The following is a 20,346-nucleotide window of genomic DNA, read 5'->3' as shown; positions in this document are numbered from 1 at the left end:
CGGGACCTTGCTGCTCAAGCGCCGCGCCGGCAAAGCGCCGACAAACAGCTGGGGCGGGGGGGGGGGTAGAAAGGCGACCGGAGCAGCGCTGCGTGGAGCGCCCTGAGCCACAGCAGGAGAAGGAGGAGGCAGCTTTGAATCCTCCTCCTCCTGCCACGGCTCGGCGCCTGGAAACGGCTGCTGCTGTTGCTGCTGCTGCAGCACAGACAAAGCACCCAGCAGCGCTGCGTGGAGGAGGATTCAAAGTGCTACAGAGCACTGCTGCGTCCCAGAGGCTCGGGACTCTCCGCACGGCGCTGCCGGGCACCGACCTGGCAAGCCGCCTCCTCCTCCTCTTGCCTCACCTCCTCCTCCTCCTGCCGCGGCTCAGCCTCATGAACGTGAGCTCAGCAGCGGCTCAGCCTCACGAACGTGCAACTCTGAGGCTTTACGCACTTCTCCTAAAACAGACACCCGCTGCCTCACGCTGCACGGGAAATGCTTTTTGCCCCTGGGTCCCTTCGCGCTCTTTTCTGGCGCTGAATCAAGGCGGCGACCCCCCCTTCCCTTTCTTTCTTCCTCTCTCTCGTTCTTATTCTTTCTTTCCCTCTCCTTCCTTCCTTCTTTATCTCTGTCTTCTCTCCCTCTTTCTTTTTCTTTCCTTCTTTATTCCTTCTTTCCTACTCTTCTTTCTCTCACCTCTTTCCTTCCTCTCTCCCTCCTGCTCCCTCTTTTCTTTCTTTCTTCCTTCCTTCCTTCCTTCCTTTCTTCCTTCCGTCCTTCCCATCTTTCTTCCTCTCCCTCATTCTTATTCTTTCTTTCCCTCTACTTCCTTCCTTCTTTCTCCCTTTCCGTCTTCTCTCCCTCTTTCTTTTTCTTTCCTTCTTTATTCCCTTCCTTATTTCCTACTCTTCTTTCTCTCCCCTCTTTCCTTCCTTCCTCTCTGCCTCCCATTCCCTCTTTTCTTCCTCCCTCCCTCCCTCCCTCCCTCCCTCCCTCCCCCTCTCCTCAGAAACATAGTTTGCTGCTTTATACTTCTGGCCCTTAAACCCTGGAACCAGGAGAGCAGCTCCAGTGAGTCAACCTCAGCCAGTCCCTTTGGTGAAGGGTGGTGGCTCACTGGCAGAACATCTGTCCTGCATGCAGAAGGACCCCAGCATCTCCAGGTACCAGTAGCTCTGCAAAGCTCCTGCATGAAACCCTAGCGAGCCTCCACCACCCAGTGCAGTTACCAAAAATCATTTTTCAATAAATTGTACAATAATTGTACATTTGAATATCTACTTGCCATTATTCTGACTATGTTTCTGCTTTCAGAGCTAGTTATTACTTACATTATTACAAAAAACAGTAATAATTGAATGCAGTGACAATAATTTATGATAATAAAGAGTGGACACATAGTCCTACAGATACAACCGGCCCTTTGAGGGTGACCAAACTGCTGATGCGGCCCCCGATGAATTTGAGTTTGACACCCCTGCCCTATAGTAAGTGGGTATAGGATTACAGCCACACTTCTCTGTGATATTGACTCACACCACATTCCTAGTCTATTCTGAAGTAAACTCTTATTAACTTCGATGAATTTACTTCTAAGAAAATAAGTCTAGGATTGCAGCCAACATTATATACCACATGCAAATAAAGGAATTTGCTTTTGAATTGAGAGTCACAGAACTTAATTTATTAAGGCTGAAATCCTAGGCTTGCCTGGTTGGGAACTTTTTGTCTGAAGTAAAGTGGGGGTGAAAAATGTTCCATTGCATTCAGTGGGCTTGCTTCTGAGCTAACCTTCTTAAATGCTGCAAATTAGGCTTTATGCAATTATTTTCTTTATCTTCAAATCCTGCTCCCTGTTTTGTATGCTTATAGAATAAGATAATTAAATCTCTGTATTACATGTAATTCAGTGGCAATAAAATACTGTAAAATGCATTTGCTTTGGAATTAATTAAGATTAACCTTTAGGCACCTAATAGAATTGGGATTGTTACTCTTTAAATCTCACTTTAAAAAACAACAACAACAACAACAATCTTTATTACGGTCCATAAAAAAAAAAAACAAGTTTCCCATAAGGCAGATAAGAGATAATTGTTTATTTCTTTTGTGACATGGAGTTTTGACTGTCATATGAAAGAACATCAAATATTAAAATTCAAGGGTAGGGTAGGATAACATTCACGTATACTGCTGTTATATGCCTAGTTATGCCATTTATTCAGGATTACCCAGTCCTACTTGTTTTCAGGCTAAGCATGAATGGATGAACTGCAATTACAGTAATTTAAAAATTTTTGTTTACATAAATTCATGATGTTATATTGAAGATGAAGTGTAGATTTGTTGTGCCTCCAGGGTGTCAGCTGGATTTTCTGGGACTAGTTTACTGCATGGGGATTGGGGCCTCTATTGATCCAAGTTTGCATACAAATTGCATGTTTTGGGAACATGAAAATATATGCAATTTTTGTGCTTCTTTTTGCAGGTGGGTTGTTTTTTTTGTTTTTTTTGTTTAGTAGTTTAGTTGTGTCCGACTCTTGGACACAATGGACCAGAGCACAATGGACCAGACCCCATGGACCAGAGCACGCCAGGCACTCCTATCTTCCATTGCCTCCCGCAGTTTGGTCAAACTCATGTTGGTAGCTTCGAAAACACTGTCCAACCATCTCATCCTCTGTCATCCCCTTCTCCTTGTGCTCTCCATTCTTTCCCAACATCATAGTCTTTTCCAGGGAGTCTTCTCTTCACATGAGGTGGCCAAAGTATTGGAGCCTCAGCTTCAGGATCTGTCCTTCCAGTGAGCACTCAGGGCCGATTTCCTTAAGAATGGTTAGGTTTGACCTTCTTGCAGTCCATGGGACTCTCAAGAGTCTCCTCCAGCACCATAATTCAAAAGCATAAATTCTTCGGCGATCAGCCTTCTTTATGGTCCAGCTCTCACTTCCATACATCACTACTGGGATAACCATAGCTTTAACTATACGGACCTTTGACGGCAAGGCCCAAATATACATTAACTGAGGACCATGTGCAGATAATTGAATGTCTGACAGACAAACAAGCTTGAACATTCTGCTAAGCCAAACTATAGTTTAGAGCAGAGGTGGGAAATCGGATTCAGCCATTGGTTTATTACTCTTCCTCCCTTAAGGAGCTCTCTAGGACCCACCCTGTTCTGACGTAAATCCCCCATAGAAAGCCCTTACCCTGCAGGGTGATGTTTTAGCCACTCAGGGAGTGATACCACCTAACTAAAAACTCTATGCTTCTTTTTCTCATCCACCTTGCCACTAGGTTGTAATATATTCTATGTGATTTAAAATCACTTCATTTATGGAACATTCATCACTTTCCCTTCTTCAGTTCTGTTTTATTGCATAATCAGTCATCACTGTGCCAACAAGCCTAAGTCTGATGTTTGTGCTGACAAGTTGTAGAGCTCATCTTCACAGCTGTGAGATTTTGAAGTAGCCAAATAGTTGACTTAAAGATTAAAATGCTGTATGGCGAGAGGGTGGCATTTTCTAAAGAAGTCATTGACTATAAAAATACATGTAAATAGCTATATGTTTAATTTAAACCATAAATCTGAAAAAGTATATCAATAACAATCCTAGCTGAAATGAGCTAGTACACTTTCTAGTACCAATTATTTGCTAGGATTCAAAATCATAATCAGCCTACAATTCCATCTGCTCAGTAAAAATGAGTGATGTAATTTTAGTATACAACAAATTGAAAAATAAAGTTTCCCAAATAATTGAACTAGTTATGCTTCTATTCATATTCTATTCATATGGAGAGATCACTCTTAATGAGGTTAACAGTTGAATCAGTGGCAAAGATGCTTGTTTTTCTGACAAAATACTAAAGGGGGGGGGAGTGACACCAGCTGCCACATATTTAAAAATTATCCTCCTTAAAAAAAAACAATCTTAAAATTTGCTAGGCCTCCGAAGGTTTCCAGATATTCCCCCTCTTTCACAAGAGACAAATAATCCTGCAAATGTGTGTGTATGTGTGGGATATTTAATGCACTTTTAATGAATTGGGCTTGAATAAAGCCCTTTGCAAGTTAAAAGTGCTATATAGATAAATTGTAGAAGAAGAATGTATTTGCTGACTGGTACTTCAGTCTATTCCACCAAGCTTAACTTTGCTCTAACCATGATATTTCTGTAATCCTGACTGCACATGCTTCTCTGAATTTGATAGATTCTTTTTTGGGTATGACAAATTCTTCAGAGGCCACCCAAATGTGTGAATTCATCTTTCTTTTGTTGTTTCATGGTGATCATTGCAAGCTGTCCCTTCCTAAGGCAGCATGTGAACATTTGCAATTACTATTAATCAAAGACCTACAAATTACACAAGCTGCTATACTATAATGTAAAACACCACAGCTGTTCACATCACAAAAATATGCAATAAAGAAAGCAACATTGGGATTGTGTCGTAGAAGTGTGGGCCCCCATGTGACCACCTCCAGCAGCGCCTCAGGCTCCTAGCAGGCTGGCTACCACCTGGAATCTCATGGAGGCACTAGTTGTATGGACCTACCACTCCCTCTTTGATACCTGCAGACGTAACCACCAGGGTTCCACAAAATGTCAACAGATGTGTGTATATCCCCCATGTTCAGGGGTCCGTTCATAAATCAGGACCTCCATCTGCTCCTAGCTGAACTATGAGCGTGCCAGCTCCTCTGCACACTTCAAGAAGCAATATTGTATGACAATTATAGATTCACAAATCACCCCATATTTTTGGTAGTTAATTACCAGGATTACCAAATATTTTACAGGCATTTAGGTGCTATTGGTCCTCTCAGTGTATAAGTAATTATTTACCATCAAAGTTTGTGCCTATTTTTAATTTTAATCCAATAGCATTTCTACAAATATGATCCAGTTTGTAATTATTCTTATATCAGTATTAGACTAGCACTTAAATGCCCTGTGGAAATACAAACAAGCAAACAAAGGAAGATAGAAAACATCCTGATAAATACAGTGTCAGCAGTGTCCTTTTTTTGTCCCTGAATAGTGCTATATACGCATATATATGCTTCTGTTCCCCCATGATAACAGTGGGAGGGGACTGCATGCTGGGATACTGTCACTAATTTTGTCCTGCAATTTTTTGGGTTAATGAGTTTGCAAATGGTTTTTGCTGGAATGAGTTAATATACAGATGAGTGCTAAACTTCCACAAGTTTCCGCTAGAGTTCCACAAGTAGTTTTTATGTTGTGTAAAAGATCAGATCAAACACAGAAATTATCAGGTAAGGAAACCTTGGGAACATGGAATAAACTGCTCTCTGAATTCATTCAACCTCAAGGGAGGTCAATAGGCAGCCTGGGGAGGCAGCCAGCTTCAGTGCCTGACCTGCCAACTTTCTGACATTGAGCCCTGAGTGGCTAATGAGGGCAGCAGAGGGCAAGCTCAACAGTTCCTAATATCAGACCAGCAACAGTCACTTGGAAAGGCCAAAGGCTAGTAAGTTGTAAAGATCTGACCAAAAGTGAGGTCCAGAGCAATGGACAGAGAGGTCAGAGGTATGTATGCAGTCAGGGTCACGCAGCTGGTCAGGTTGCAAAGGGCAAGGCAAAGAAGCAGAATTTCATTCTGAAACAGCTTCAGGTTTGTCTTGCTCAATTGGAACCAAAACTCACATAAAATAAGGGCTCGTCCATACTTCCACTAGCCCTGCTGCTTTTCCCTGGGAAACTCATTGAATAGGAGCAAACATCAACCAGGTTTTCTCCAGATTGACATTTGCTCTCACTCAGCACTAAAGAGCAGGTTTTATGGGGTAAAGCGGCAGGGCACAGGCAAAACCGCTTGGACCCGTGTTTTTTAGACATGGGACAAGCAGAAGTATGGTCAAGCCTAAGTGTATCAAGTGTAAAGCTTATTTGACACGAACGGATGTGTGGGATGAGGCAGAGATATTTGTGATTGGGGAACCTTGGTGGTATCAGTTCTCTGATTAAAAGTTGGTCACAAAAGAACCCCACACCACCCACCTCTTCTCAGCCATATGTTTTCCTGATGCTTAAGTACCTCCAAGTGCTTTGTATAAGCCTCTTTTGGTTTGGAGCACTTCAGACATATACCTTACTGCTAAAAAAAAAGCCCCAGGGACAGTTTTCAGCTAAATAATTGTTTGAGTGGAACAAATTTCTCTTGGGCAACAGGACTCCCCACCCCCACCCCAATCTTCCACCAGCATGCACCTCATGTCATCCCCAAATGTGGTCCAAAGCATTGTGGGCTATATCCCATAACAGATTTAGGGGGTGTACAGGGGACACCCACTGCACAAGTGGAAGCTATTCTGCTCCTGCAATTGTTGGCATCCATCTGTCTCAGGTGACAGTGGAGGAGTGTGCCTTTGGGGTGAAGTCAAATGGTTAGTAGGTTGCAGTGCCTGCTGTGGCTGTAGAGACAATTAAGGGACCACCCTAAACCTGTCTGGAATGACCCTGCTTTCATTCTTGATTTGAAGTTCTTGCAAATATTTTGCACAGCCCTACATATAATACTTCCAGAATCGGAGCATGCCTCTGAATACTACCGGTAGTTCTTGGGGAGCAACATTGTGGAAGACGTAATTGCCCTTATATCCTGCTTTTGAGCATCCCAGGGCTGGTTGGCCACTATGGGACACAGTACCGTGTTTCTCATATTATAAGACACGTCTTATATTTATTTTTTCTTCAAAAAAACACACTATGGCTTATTTTCAAGGGATGTCTTATTTTTTTCCTCCTCCTCCTGCCGCGGCCGGCATTGCTGCTGCTCCTATCACTATGTCTTATTTTCGGGGTATGGCTTATATTCCTTGAATGCTTAAAAATCCTGCTATGGCTTATTTTATGGGGATGCCTTAAAATATGAGAAACAGGGTATTATAGACTCTGATTAACTTTAGAGCAGAGTTTTTATTGTGTTCTCATGGATTTCCAAGTTCCTGGCAATTTTTTTGTGCCAATGCAGGAATAGAAAGGCATGATTTGTCTTTTACTGGCTGATTCTATAAAAAGTTGTAGTAAAAAGTCATAGTAAGTTAGGGAACGTTGGTATTCAAACTAATACTGAAAGTAATATCATGCATATAGATCTTACTTCTTCTAGATTATGTACATGTTTTAGTTGAATATATCCCCTCTGTAAATACTTGCTAATAGGAGACGGTATTTTCTTTCCTTAAAAAATGTTCTGTTGCTTGTTAGGCATAAAGTATCACTTGGGATTTACTTTTTGCTATTGCAGGATAAATTGTTTGAAATATTAGTTGTTAAATAGGTGAATACAAAACCATTTCGAAAGTTAATTGATGTAGTTGGCAGTGACTAAAAGGACATTTTCCCGCTTCTGGTATGGAATACAAAGCAAGCATCTACAGAATATTAATAAACTATTGGACTTCACTCAGTGAATCTGAATGACAGTTAAGTGTGTTGAGCAATTGCAAAGCTGTTTGCTGTTTTACTTTGCTGATTATGGTACAATGAAGAAAAATTAATTATTTTGCTCCACTGGAGCAGTTAATGTACTACAAAATGAACTAGTATCCCTTTTCCTTTTGTGAAATGGCCTTTCTTCTCATTTCAGACACATTTAGTGACTTGATTGCTTGCAAAATTTAGGGAAAGGTTAATTAAACAAATGAAAGTATTCTGGGACTGACACAAAACCAAAATAATGATAAATGTACAATGGCAGTCATTTTTTATAACTACTTAGCTCAACACTTTACGTTTTCACACTAAATCTCAAGAGTGTGTTTAGGCTTGTGAGACATAAATAAGAAAACCAGTTATAATTTGTGTGTAGAATTAAGAGTGTTAATGAATGTGGGGCTATTACTATCTCTTGGGGGAAACATAGCACTGAAGTCCCTTGGAGCAGATTGTTAAAGCTTTACTCAACAAGATTAAAAAGGGGTGTGCTTTTTTATATATTAAAAATAAAGCATCTATTGCTATTAGTGGTCAGAAAAGTAATGTTAATTAGGGTTAATAAGGTGCCTAAACCACCTTTGCATCAAAATGTCTAAAAATAAAATTGGATTTTTATTTGCTTATTAAGACAATAAATAAAACAGGTTGTATCCATACTTGCCCTTCTTAATATGGAAGGGCTCTTCTTTTTGCTGCAGAGGATCCAAGTGAACAAAATAAAAAGTCTCTCTTTAGAACAAATGAAAATGGGATTTTATTATACAGTGTGTGTGTGTCCGCTATCCTTGTAGTTGTGAAGACTGTCTCAATGCAAATCTTTAAAAATGTAGTATAAACACTGACAACTGGGAAACACTGGCCTGCGAGCGCTCCAGTTGGAGAATAGCCTTTACCAAAGGTGTCATGGGCTTTGAAGAAACTCGATCTCAGGACGCAAGGGAGAAACGTGCTAAGAGGAAGGCACGCTTGGCAAATCCACACTGTGACCAACTCCTGCCTGGAAACCAATGTCCCCATTGTGGAAGGACGTGTGAATCCAGAATCCAGAATTGGCCTCTGTAGTCACTTACGGACCCATTGTTAAAATCGTGTTTATGGAAGACAATCTTACTCAGCTATGAGTGATCGCAGAAGAAGAAGAAGAAGAAGAAGAAGAAGAAGAAGAAGAAGAAGAAGAAGAAGAAGAAGAAGAAGAAGAAGAAGAAGTTGTGAAGAACAAAACCATGGATTTTAATTAATATAGCATGCTCTGTCAGTTTAAATAGAAATTTATACAAAATAATTCGTAACTATACAGATTAATAGTACTAAAATGCAATACATTTCAGTTGGTAGGCTAGCATATCTGATGTGACTAGCTTCTTTTTCAGCAGTTTAAATGCTTTTAAGATGGTAAGAAAATTGGCTGCAACCACTTAATTGGCAAAACCTTTCCTAGCTGTTTTTTTCTTGACCTGATAAAGAGAAGCATTTAAATGAAGCATATTTGAGCATTTGCCTCCATAGCTGCCAAGTTTTCCCTTTTCTCGTGAGGAAGCCTATTCAGCATAAGGGAAAATCCCTTAAAAAAAGGGATAACTTGGCAGCTATGTTTGCCTCCTGTTCTTTTTGCAATACTGTTAGTTGTCTGTATGGCAACCAGTCTTAGCTTTTGTCCCCGTAGTGGCCTACATTTCTGTATTGGAGAAATGTGCATACCTTGTCCCCAATTCTTTAACCTCCAAAGCTCCTCTAAGCATTTGGATGTGGATGTGCTATTGATCTTTCCTGTACTGGCTAATTAAAAGCAACAGTAATTATAAAAAAAATCATCCCTATTCATCATATGGTGTGTACACAAACCAATGATATGCTGACATGTGCCACAATCATGCATGATGCTCATGCACAGCTTTGTTTGCTTCAGAGCTATTTGAGAAAACATCACCTATTCATTTAATTATTTTACCCAAGATAAAATCGATTCTGAAAGCTTAACAAGTGGAAGGGCATTTTAAGGATTCACCACTTTTTTCAAACTGCCAGAGATATTCTAGGTCCAAACTGAAAAGTGAAAACAAACAACAATATAAAATGTTTTATTGTGTTTGATTAATTGAGATTATACAGTAAAAGATGCAGAGTAAACATTGAGATAAATTCATTCATTAAGGACCAATTTAGAGCTTAGAGAGGAAGCACTCTAGAACAAGATGTTAATTCAAAGGTGGTCAAATTCTATATTTCTCCTTACCACCACCCAATTTTTATTTATTTTTTTGTAAGAATTGCCTGGGCAACTCCTAGGCAGAGACTCAAACCATACATAAGAACACTTGTCAGCTAATTATGCATTAAATACCTCTAGAGAAGCCTGCAGTGCTTCTTTTGGGAGCAAAACAAGAGCCATGTTTGTGCAGCCAGATCATGAATTTAAGAAGAGCGTGCCTCTTAGTCTGTTTATGCAGAAAAGGTGTGTGGATCTGCTGCCAATAATCCCCTCCCCTAGCAGGGGATATATCTTGAATGCATACAAATGGAAGGAAAAGGCTAACACTATTATTTCCACCTTGCTGTTTTGTGAATTTGTCGGTGAATTTCTAAAATCGAGAGTTTGGACTCTATGCCTATCTGGTTGTGGTTCCATATCCTTGCTCAAACCTGCAAGATACTCTTCCAAATTTCAGGCAGAATGGAGGTTGATTATGATTAGTCTTGCAGAAGCGCTTTCCCCCAACCATAGAAGGAAAGGAGAAGACAGTTGCATTCTGCATATATGTAATGACACATTTTCCTAGATAAGTCCTCAGAGGTCCTATTGTGATGAAAACAGCAAGGTTGAAAATGGCAGTCTTCCCAAGTTGACATGTTACCAGCCGCCACTGCATTTACTTCACAAGGAAGAGGTGAGAGTAAGGAATTTCTTGTTACAGGAAACAACAGGACTAATCCAAGGCATTCTTCTGAAGGAGCGTCTCCACCCCCATCATTCTGCCCGGACACTGAGGTCCAGTGCCAAGGGCCTTCTGGCGGTTCCCTCGTTGCGAGAAGCCAAGTTGCAGGGAACCAGGCAGAGGGCCTTCTCGGTGGTGGCGCCCGCCCTGTGGAACGCCCTCCCATCAGATGTCAAAGAGAAAAACAGCTACCAGATTTTTAGAAGACATCTGAAGGCAGCCCTGTTTAGGGAGGCTTTTAATGTTTAATAGATTATTTTATTTCATTTTTCTGTTGGAAACCGCCCAGAGTGGCTGGGGAAACCCAGCCAGATGGGCGGGGTATAAATAATAAATTATTATTATTCTGTCTGGGGCAGAGTGGTAAATGGCATCCCCTTCCCCAATGCACATAGTCAAGAAAATCCCACAAGCACATATCCTTCCTCTGAGTAGTAAATGCTATATAATAACAAAATTAATTACCCTGCAGTTTGCTTTCCTTCCAAAATTAGCCACCTGGGGAGACCATCCTGGGAAGAAACCAACAACCCTAGTCATAATTAATACAGTAGCTTTCATTAGCTATCCAATGGACAAGGGCTTAATATTCTCTTTGAAATTAATGATACTTAAAAGTGCCCAGAACCAGAATCCTGAATGATCCAGGGCCTGGTTACTGCTGCTGCTGTTTTTAATCAGAAGCAGCTTTATTGAGGGGACCTTATGAAGGGCATGTACAAAGCAAGGGAAATGGAAAGCTTCTGCATAAACACTAGGAAAGAGATGGCGGGTCATTGTTGAAATGGTGGTATAGTCTGTTTGATGTGACAAGCCCAGAAATAAAGATTGGAATGTGACATTTGTATACCGACCATTGACCTTAAAAAAAGAATAAGTAAAGTGGAGAGAAGATAGCAGACATAAAACACATGAAAGTACATGAAGTACATATAAAATAGTTGACAATCTAAAAGCCTTGGCAGGTGTAGTTTGCAAATATGCTGCCTGACTGTACTTTACAGTTTGATTAAAAGAAAAAGGAAAGCTAGCAAATAATCCTAGCAGATAAACTCTTTTATCTCAGTTGAATACCCTACCAGTATGTGGTCTGATGTTTGAAGCATGGCACTTAATGCAGAGAAAAGAAAATATAATTCAGGCCTTTTCTTTGATTTATTGTATGTGACCTTGGGAAAGGCTATTAGACTGTTAAATGTGTGTTGAATAATAAATGCCATGTTTAGGCACTTATATCATCAGGCTAATATCTTAAATTTGTTTGTGTGCATGTATTTGGATGGAGCAGCATCATGAAAGCAAAATAAAAATAAAAATGGCGTGCATATTGGGTTGGATCAAGAGACTTGCCCAAATCTTGTGCAAGAGGGCTAGCACAAGGTAACTTTCTCACATCCTTCTTTCCTGGTAACCCTTCCAGCTCCCTAAAAACACCTCCTTGGGGGTCAGCTGATCCTGCCAAATGGGCTGGATCAGAGGTCACCAACCATTTTAGACATGTGGGCACACTTTGAATATGGGTGTGTGTGCTGGAAGTGCAAGTCACAAACTGGCTGGAAGAACACAAAATGGCCACCATGGGGAGTGTGACAAATTAGAGAGACAACCACCTGTGATAACATAATGCTAATTACACACACACACACACACACTGATAGTTTTGCTGTCTAATAACAAGGAGCATTCCTCAGTACCAGAAAAAATATACAAGGTGGACACATCACTCACTCTTTTTACAGAAATCACTTAGAAGCTACCTGCACATTTCCCACCATAACTTCTTTTTAAAAATGAAATCATAGAATCTGGTGAACCTTCCCAGTAGCATCAGGGAAAGTTTTCAGGGGCACTGAATGGGCAACCCTGGGCTAGATTATGCTACTGGGTGACTGAGGGGAAAGAGTGTCACAAATATTGGGGAAAACAACTACTGCAGCTGAGTCAACCCCATTTAACAGTGCTGTCTGGTCACTGGAAGAGAGTTTTTGCTGAGTTTTAGCAGGGTATGGGAGAGAGAGTCTGCCATCCCCCTACTGTGGATCAAATCCAGTGACTTAAGAGATGCATGTAGTCCTCCAAGCTTGGATATACCCAGAAGTGAATGTATTTGTTTATTCCCTCGTCCCCACAAAAATGTTTATTTCTTGAGTCAGTCCAAGAGGCTTTGAAAATTAATATGCCCAGCTAGTCATTCCACCAGCCTCCATAGCAACATCCTTACTCTTACCTTTATACACTTATAGTGGTATAGGAGCAGAGGATGGGGGGGCAGGAAATGCCTCCCCCGAACTTCCCTCCCCTCCCTCAGTAGTCCTGCTATGGCCCTTGGGGGAAGGCTGTCTACTCCTAAAATTCACAACTCTGGGAAACTCCCGGCTTGTGCATATTTGCACAGCATCCCCTAATTGATTTCACCAATTCAAAAAGAGAGGGAGAAGAGATTCTGGCATTTCAGTGTGCCTTTTCAGCTTCTGTGCCTGGAACAGATCACCAGGATCAGAGCATGCATCTTTGAAACTGTCAAATGGTCATTGTTTAGGGTTACTTTAAAAAATAAATAAAAAATAATAAGTTTGCTTTCAATTCTTTATTATCTCAACTTTCATGTGAAGATGTGTTGGAAACCATTTTTAAAATTTGCGTTATATTTCTCGTTACTTTTTAGCTTGTTCTTCTTAACAGCTGATTAGACTAAAATCACTTTAGACTAAAATCTTTACAGATTTGCTGTAGGAATTCCTCAGCTTTATCATTGCTATGCCACTTTCTCCTTAACAAATAACTTTGTGTTTTCTCCATTAGCTCACTTAGCAGAAGGGCAGCGGATCCTTTCTGCCAATCTGTTCCAAAAGCTATTATGTTGTTATCCAGCCCATCTTCCTCTATAGTCCATGTAATTAACTGTACAAAATGCCAATTTTTTTGTAGTCATCCTCTTGATTAACTACTTTAATTAATTGGCATTGAAAAGATGCTGTCATGCTGTATGTTATTGGTTAGACTCTATTTTGTTGCTATCTCATCTAATTTACCTATTCAGGATCTGTAGCAATGTATCACAATTCTTCTTGGCTTTCCTCTTGTAAAATATTTTAGTTGCAAACAGCTTCTTTGATTATTCTTAGTAAATATTGATAGTGCATAACATCCCTGAGGCCTTTCCTTCCTATAATTATCACTGCAGGTGAGTGTCAGTGTCGGTCAGAGGTGGAACAGCCATCTCAAAATTCAAGCTTACTGCAGTGTTCCTTATGCCTGTGATTTATTCTGCCACATTGGGTATTTTTGTGCATCTCAAATGACAGAGGGGCTAACACTGGCTACTACCTCTTTCTTGACCTCTATTACATATTAATCAAGTGATAAAAATACAGTCATTTGGAAGTTATCCATTTTTTACACTTAATTAAAAGTACCGTTATTCTCACTGATGCCCACTTCATTTTGTTCCCAGAATTTTAATTCTTCCTTGACTTTCATGTATTCTTAATGTATGCCATTAGATACATTTGATGGCACTAGAATTTGCTACAATTAGCACAATCACTGTATTATTCAAAATTCCATTTTAAATTCAGGCCAGGTTTTGGGATTTAGGCATGAATGAACTGGTGGAATCAGATTCACTAAAGATTTCAGTTTAAGGGCTGGCCAGACTTATCACCTTGAGCATCTCCCATCTCTCACTGAGGTATAAATAGGCAATGATCTATGGTGACTCGTCACAATGTGCATGATAGCAGAAGTTCCTCGCATATACTGTAAGTCCAGATTTCATTTTATGGTTTTGGGTGAAGGTACTTCAGATGAGATTTCCAAGGCATGCTCAACTTTTAATACATACTTACTGTAGCTATGAAATGGAGAGGTTGAAATGTACGCACCTTTCCTGTGCATGTTGACTAAGAATTAAGTCTCACTGGTGCGGTTCAGGGGTAATGTGCAATAATGGTTTGATGTTCAGTGCCTCAGTCACGGATTCTTGTGTGCCGCAGTCTTTCCCTCCTTTCCTGATTTGAGGGAAACTGTTAGGTTCCTCTGAACCACCAAGCAACTCTTTGTGCTTCTCCTGTATCCATGTTTAGAAATTACAACCCATTGTTTGCTTCAAAACCAGGAAAGGAGAAAGGGCATCGTAGTGGACATGGCTAGAAGGACATGTGCAGGTCTTGGGATCCTTGACTGCTCATTCACATAATGACAAACTACAATTTGGCACTGCATCTGAACTACTGCTTAGTTCAGTTGAAAGTACTTCGAAGCATTATGCACAGGATTACAGCTATAAGCCACTCTTGATAAAGGTTGTACTGAACTTCTTTCAGGTCGACATGCGTAGGATTATGCTGTCAGTGTATAACTTTAGGAACTTTTAATTATTTTTACATGCTTCAGCTGGTGTCCATACTGAATGCCATAAGGTTTACTATTATTTAGCAAAGTTATTAATAAAGTAATGATGCAGGTCTAATGGATGCATAAAATTCATCACTGATCATAAATACTTCATGATTGTGGCAATAAATGTGTGAGGCTTGGTTTTATTTTGTTTTGCTTTCATTATAGTGGAACATTGTTTTGCTTTTCTTCTGATAAGGGAGCTTTATGTGAAAGCAGATTGCCTTGTTTTCATATTATTCTGATCCTTTTCACATCCATCCCATTGCCATACATTTAAACCACATTTTATTAGCTAATTTGGCACAATTTGTTTGAATTCAGCACAGACGGTTTTCATTACAATCTGACAAGCAGTAAAACTCATTTTCCCTTAGTTTATCGCTGGCACACTCACAAGTTTTCTTTATAAAGAAGCCCTGTTTATGTGTTCTTAAGTTCTGTTTGCGAAGAGAGCACATGCACTGATCATGCCCATGTTGAATGGGAAGGTCTGGAGGTGGATTATAAGTACATTCATTTGTACAGAGTTACAGTTCTCCTCACATCTGCAAATTATGATCACAAAGTAGACTGTAGCTGTAACTACATTCAGCCAAATTTGCTTACAACCCCCTTCTGACCCTCCTGCTCAAGATGGAAGTTGGGGTGGAGGAGAAGAGGCAATACTCCCTCCATGGATAGAAATTAGTATGCCCAAATACAGCTATATTGTATTATGTAAGTCAGACATTCATTAGGATTGATATAAAAATATTATATCTTTAATGTTCTGTAAATGAGAAAAAGTTCTGCTTCTAAGATGATCTCACCAAATAACAAAGCCAAAGCATTGTGTATCCACAAGTCCGTTCTTGATGGAGTGTTATATTTGTGGGGCTGCCTGTGAAGAGTAGAAAACTTCAATTGGTCCAAAATGCAGCAGCCAGATTACTGGCTGGGGCTCCATTTAGATGTCATAAAGGCCTCTATACTGGTTTGCAGTTCATCCGTTGGACCAATTCAAGGTACATTAGTGTTCATAGCTCAAATGACTTGGGCCCCAAATACATGAAAGATGGACACAGGTCTTCTTAGGTGCTAATATCAGCAGAGGGATCTCTTTTGGTTATATCACATTCCTCAGAAACTCAGTTGTGCGTGTTGTTGTCCAGCAGAAGGCATTCTTTGTGACAGCTCCCAAGTTGTGGCACTCCCTCCCCACAGAGGCTTTTCTGGCATCTTCATTATACTGTTTTTGGTGAATGCTGAAGGTGCAACTCTTTACCTTGACACCTGAGACGTATATTTCAAGGGCCCACCTTATTCCTGTGATTTTATGCTGCTTTAAACTGTTTTTAATACTGTTTTAATGTAACCTGCCAGGAGACCTTATGGTGAAGCATAGCTGTCAAGTTTTCCCTCTTCTCATGAGGAAGCCTATTCAGCATAAGGGAATTTCCCTTAAAAAAGGGAGAACTTGACAGCTATGTGGTGAAGGGAAGGTAATAATACTAATAACAACATAAATTTAATGCTTTTATGGACCAGTCTAGGTCTTTTTAAAAACTTTATTTTCCTATAAGCATTTGAGATAGCTTCTGCCCACAACTAGATGGTGGGGTATCTCTCAAGTACAATTTTGTCTCAATCTTTCCGGAAGTTGGCTACTGGCATCCACATTACTATAGGTTTGAACAAAGAGCAGAAGTAATGAAACTGCTGCTGAGTGTTTTTAGCATGGTGGTTTTATTTTATTTAGTTCTTTGGTATGATGTTTGCAAATAGGAAGCTCACAGATTCTTTGTCATTGATCTCTCATCAAGTCAGTGAATTGTGTTGCTATTCACTTAATATATAACTGAAGGTGCTTTTATGACCCCTTTCTTCTGCTCCTGTGCTTCTACCAGCAGAGCTTCTATTACCTGTTTGTGATCTCTCTTGACTCTTGGAAATTTAAGTTGGGATTTGGGTTTTTTGCTTGCATTAGGAAACTTGTCCAATGATCAGCCAAGGCATTCACATAGCTCACAAACCTATCAAATGAAATTACTTTGAGTAAATCAGGATCCCAGCTAAATAATAGCTCTTCATTACTAATGATCCAAGCCAGTTAGCTCTTCTATTTACACTTGTTTAAGCAGCAAAGGAAGTCAAGCACCACTGCTGCACAATCTCCCTTTTATTTCAGAGAATTTCACTGAAATGAGTGGAGGTTGGGCCATGGTACAGTGCTCAGTCAATTGTGCTTGAAGTTTCTTGACTGTAGTGAAGGCTCAGTTGATCAGAAGCCTTTCACACTTAGTAATGATACTTAGGACCAGAATAACAAGTAGATAGGAAGGAACAGTTTTTTATATAGTAAAACAGTATATATTGTATTATATATACACAAACCATTTTTGTATAAGTATTTTGTTCAGGTTTTGGATGCTTTTATTTTATACCTGTTACTAATGCATACAAAAGTTGCATTGTTGATCATGGTTTTTTTGTATCTTTCAATTTTCCTGTATATTGGACAAAGTATTATAAACAATGGAAAGAAAAGGCTACTTTGCTTTGTGACTTTGAAAATAATGCTGAAACATTCTTATTAGTATTTCAGTTACTTCAGTCATCAGCTGATGTTTTCAATTAACAATTACCAATAACTCTGAAATCTTTCTTGAATAGAAGTAGAATTCACCATTATAAATATATCATTGAGATTATCTTACAAAACATTACTCTGAAAATATCCATAGTCGGCTTCATCAGTCATTTGAATATCCTTTCTAAGTATTTGAGATCATTCTGCACCATCTGCTTAATGTAGTTTGGATAATATTGTATCACTGAAAAAAGAAATATATCATTAATGAATGTATTAATGAGTCACAAAACCAAACTTATGTGATGTTGCACGTGCACCAGCATTGTAATGAAGTCCAAAAAACCTACCAGCCTGCCTGCTCACACCTTTCTAAGTCATTTGTGGCACATCAATAGTCTAAAATGAAATAAAATGAATCAACTCTCTTCCAGTTGATAGAAATTTTCCTGCCTAGAGGCTTAGGCAAGTGACTGTTAAAAAGCCTATATTACATGTATTCACAGTTGTGAAAAAGACATTCTGTACCAAATGCCTTGAAATTAATTTAGCCAGCTGTAAGTGGCTCTTCTTCAAAGGATGGTATTTGTCGATGAATGTGAGACATTATTCAATCCATACACCTTCTTGCCTGTCTGCCAGATACATTACAATCCTGTATGATTATCCTGACTAGAATTATGCTTCAAAACAAGATCGTCTTGCTTAGGCAATGCATTTTTGTTTGCTTCCCTTGAGAATGTCAAGGTTGTCACAGACGTCTAGCTAATAAGATCTAACTGGGCCTGATTAACCAATATAAGAATTCGTTTTGAAAGCAGCAGTTTCACAGTCACTTGCATAGCTTTTTAAAATCTATCTCACATTACAATTAGGGTACATTAAAATCTAGAAATGTCTTCATTATTTTTTTATTCCACTGAAAAATTCCAGTGGGGCTAATGCATACAAATAGCAGAATGCCCACAGTTGTGATGAATTTGGGATGGTGACTGTGTAAGGCAGGTATCCCCAGACTTCGGTCCTCCAGATGTTTTGGACTACAATCCCCATCATCCCTGACCACTGGTCCTGTTAGCTAGGGATCATGGGAGTTATAGGCCAAAACATCTGGAGGGCCACAGTTTGGGGATGCCTGGTGTAAGGCATGCACTGTGGCCATCAGGATCCCTCCCAGTAGAAGTTAATCTCCCAATGTCAAGGGTGATAGCCAGCCAGCCTACCCCACTGCCCTGCCCAGCCCAGTGATATGTGCCCTATATGCAGTATTTTAGTTTCCCTTTAGGAATTAATGTCCTTTCCTAACAGGGTTACAAGATGTGGGTTGGACATTCTTGGATAACTTGGGAAGGCCAGGATGTTTCAACCCACCTTGGAAAAGATGCAGCAGGCACAGAATTATAGGCCCATGACAAAGTAGAGGGAAGGCTTAGAACCTGTTGGACCATTTCAGCCCCATAATAGTTATATGTAGATTTACAGACCCCAAATTGGGCTCGGTTCGCTTGCAGTCACTGATTTAGGCCTGACTGCATTAGTTCATATGATTTTCATCTACCTGTCTCCTCACGCTATATGCTGTTTTGATCTGCTTCCTTTCTTTTCTTGCTTTAGTATCTGAGCAGTGTGTCTAGGATACATGAGAGAGCCAGGCATGTTGAAACACATGACCTTTATCAGGTTTGAAAATATGCATGGGAAATTAATGTGCAATGTCTGTTCTTCTACAATGATAACTTGAGCAGAGGGGAACCAAATGTCATTGCACCTTGCAGATCTTAGCATACCTGGGATAGATTTATTAAAATAAAACCTCATTGCTATTAATAGTTCTTGGCTTTCTGCCAGTGCCTGTATTTAAGCACTTATGGGATTAATGATAAATTCTTAGACAACAGCCTCTTTACATCTTGATTCACTTCATTGAGTACATGAGGTAAATTTTAATGGCCGCAACAAAAGAATTACTTGAAAGCAATGCTGCATAATTTACATTTTTACAAATTGTTAGTGACTTGAAATGGTGGGCTAAATCAAGGCCTTTTCTGGAACAGTAGCTCCACTCTCCATAGTTCAACTCAGAAATAAGCCCTGTTGAATTTAATTGAACTTATTCCCATGTCAGTGTATATAGGATTGTAGACTCAGCCAGCCATATTTTTTTTTATATTCATGAAAACAGCATTTAATGTTTCCCCTAGTATTTCATGTTAGAAGTGTATAATCTTAACTGATTTGTATTCCACCACATATAAAAACTGAGGGGAAAGTAGAACTTTAAGGCTTCTTCCTTCATATGATTTTCCCAGACATCTTAATTGCATTTAATTGCATCTTAATCTGCATTTCTCGATTTTGTTTACTTTGGAATGTGGAAAGAAATAGAAGTGGTTGATCACAACTTTCATATTAATGCTGATGTTCTTAGCTATGTACCTATGTGATTACATACAGCTAATGGTTTTGAAATTCATATTCAAAGTGGTACCAGGAGTACAAAAAGAGAGAGAAATCCCATAGGAATTACCTATTCATTCATTTTGTTCTGGAGGGAAATCCACCAGATGAAATCCATGTCCCAATTCATGTAGTTTGCATTGGAAAAGGCAGTTAGGCACTGCAGATCCAAGTTTGGTTTTTTTAAAAAAAAAAACTTTAATGCACTTACTTCCTTTAGTGTTCGCTGCTACATCCCCATCGGCCTGGTATACTGTACTATACTGTAGCTACTCCAGTCATTAACCTATTGGTATTTTTGCAATAGTAACATCTACATATAATGCAGCTTTTTAATGGCTTATTTTGCCTGCCTTTATGAAGGTCATTCATTCTAACTGTGCAAGGTCTGTATTTAAATGGAAGAAGGCTTATAAGCAAGAAAAAACTTGTAGAAACTAGAGTCATTTTTGCTCTTCCTCATTTGCATTTGAGTTTCATATTAAAGTTTGGAGTTGATTGTAGTACTTTAATTAGTCCCCAGTGGGCT

The 20,346-nt window shown here is 39.6% G+C and overlaps 1 protein-coding gene across 15 annotated transcripts in view; it reads left to right on the top strand.

The window, feature by feature from the left end:
- Positions 1–20,346, top strand: part of DMD (dystrophin) — a 1,006,777-nt gene that overhangs the window by 324,981 nt on the left and 661,450 nt on the right. The gene's annotated exons all lie outside the window — the stretch shown is intronic.

This window comes from Zootoca vivipara, chromosome 4 (genome assembly GCF_965207765.1).
Source record: "Zootoca vivipara chromosome 4, rZooViv2.hap1.1, whole genome shotgun sequence".
Lineage (NCBI taxonomy): Eukaryota > Metazoa > Chordata > Lepidosauria > Squamata > Lacertidae > Zootoca > Zootoca vivipara.
The sequence above is the reverse complement of the archived record's forward strand: the minus strand, read 5'-3'. Positions and strand labels throughout refer to the sequence as shown.